Here is a 2,550-nt window from a genome sequence, read left to right as displayed (position 1 = left end):
CGACAGTTACGTTTGGACCCAGGTGGCAGCCAGGGCGTCAATTCATCTCCTGGAGCATCTTCTTCTTCTTGGCTGTTGCTTCATTGACCAAGCACGATGTCCTTTTCCAGGGCCATCTCTTCTTGGATAAAATATCCAATTTACCTGAGAGACAAAGTCTCACCATCTCTTATGCTACTGGGAATCCTCTGGTCAAGGAACATGTGAATAAGTGCCTTATTCACTTTTTGTGTAAAGATTAAAATGTTTTGTGTGGCATTTTGCGCAAGAAAGATCATGTATATTTAAATTATGTGCAATTTTGTGCAGTTTGCGCAAGACTATTCCAGAAGGAAGGAATTGCTTGGCTTTGAGAATGAAGAAAGGGAGAATGGATCCAGTGGCATGCATAGTTCCATGTGTCTTGTCAGCTAATATGTCTCCCAGGGTGTGAGTAGAGAAAGTGTGTCTCCCACCTCCAAGAAGAAATATAAGAGTTCCCAGAATCCTCAGGAGAAGCGCATGCCCACACAGAGGCCTCATTGGCTGTATCCTGATTGACAGGCAAGACTCCACCCCTACACTCTTAATCCTCAGATTGACACCAGATTATGTAACTACCACATCCACCAACAGTGACACTACACTCAGTCCGCTCCTGTGCCAGCCCCGCTGTCAGTTGATGGTCAGACTACTTTGATCCGTGAGGTTAATTTTTCAAAGTCAACCACCAGTCTGTCACCCTAGTCTGTCCTAGTGGGGAAGCTCCTTTGAAAATTATCCAGCATCTTAGTAATATGCAACCTTCCACCGACAGATGGGCGGTGGCTCCCTGTGAGGTGCAACCTGTGTCTTCTGCATGTTTTTGTGAGATGACATGGACTCCTAGCAGCCCTATGTGCCACAGAACAAACGCTGTGTCATCCACACAGTTCTACCTGTGCCTGAGCCCGTTTTTTGCAGTGCCTATGTCAGTCCATCTCCATGAGGGCCTTCCTCTTTGTCGCTGCCCCTCTACTTTACCAAGCAGGATGCCCTCCTTGTCTCCTACATAGAATGTGAGAAGTTTACCACTGAGCCATCACTGCCCCCCACAAAATGCGGGGCCTCTGTGGTAGCTACCTAATCTGTTATCACTTTGAGACTTCAGAGTGAAGGGGTGGAGTTTGGCCTGTCAATCAGGTCACAGCTTGATGACCTCATGAGTCGCTAAGGAGATAAATAGCTTGCTGGAGGCAGGACAGAGGCTGACTCCCTGTGAGACATTCCTGACGAAAAGATACATGGAGCTACTCTAGAGCCCTGGAGCTGAAGGAGCCACATGGAGACCGTTTCCAGTGCTGAGATGCTTGTACCGCCACTGGATCCACAAGACTTTGCACCCACTGGCCTGTGACCTTCTTGCGTTTGGCTTCGTTGCATGTGTTTCATGAGTCTGAAGAGGTATGGACTCGATGGCCATGAGTTTGGCATGGTTTTGGTATTTCAGAGTTGCTTCATTCTCCCCTGGATGTCAGTGTAGTAAAAAGCCGGCTAGCCCTCTGTTTGGAATTTTACTTCCTTTACCTTCTGTTAACATTGGAAGGAAGAAGAATGAAGTTTCCAACTAGGAAATCTTCCCCAGTTCCTTAGACTTGGCCTTGATTTACCAGGAAGAAGCCATTTTACTTGCTTGAGGAAAGTGCCCTTGGTGACATGGCATTTGGTATATATTTTTAAGGAAGGTTTTGCTCAAAGGAAAGAAAAGAAATTGTGAGGTCTCCTGAAACATTATCAAAGATTTGTTTGCACTCCTCTCTTGCCTGGGGTTAATGAGTGCTTTAGGTCCAAGGTAGCTGCGTTTAAATGTCACAGATAATGGCTGGAAGGGACACAGGGGCGCTATTTGCATGCGAATGGGGAGAAAGGTGACTGGATGTTGATTCATTTTGTGATGAATGTTTGCCCTTGGTGAAATGTTTTACCTTCCGTGAAATTATAAACAATATTTCTTCCTGGCTCTAAAGGGTAGACACCAAGCTTACATGCTATTTGTTCCTGACACGCAGCTCGAATTAGAAAATGTTTTGGCTTTGTAAAACATTTTTTAAAGAACACAATTGGAGGAGGCAACTCATTGCGACCGAGCCATTTCGGGCTCTTATAGACCGTCTGGGACAGAGTAGAGCTGACCCTCTGGGCTTCTGGGGCGATAACTCTTTGTGGGAGCAGAAAGCCTCATCCTCATTCTGCAGAGCAGCTGGTGGTTTTGAACCTCCTGTTTAGGAGCCCATCTCTGAATGTAGCACTTTAACAAGGAGCCTGGGAATGCCTGCAGTTTGAGGTGAAGGCTTCCTAGAAGGGTTTGGCTGCTGACAGAGATGTTGGTGGTCTGAACACACCCCGAGGTCCTGCAAGGGAAAGACCTGGCAATACTCTGCAAGAATGACAGCCAGGGCAGTTCCACCTGGTCACAGGGGAGGATCTCCGTGAGTTGGAATGGATTTGAATATCACCACAGGTCTCAGGGAGTTGGCAGGGGATTATATCTGAAAAGGAAACAGGGGTGAATGGGTAAAGATGTTCCACTCA

This window comes from Echinops telfairi, unplaced genomic scaffold (genome assembly GCF_000313985.2).
Source record: "Echinops telfairi isolate 266 unplaced genomic scaffold, ASM31398v2 ScPeMD7_3533;HRSCAF=4204_0, whole genome shotgun sequence".
NCBI classification, from domain to species: Eukaryota; Metazoa; Chordata; class Mammalia; order Afrosoricida; family Tenrecidae; genus Echinops; species Echinops telfairi.
This window is presented reverse-complemented; position numbering follows the sequence as displayed.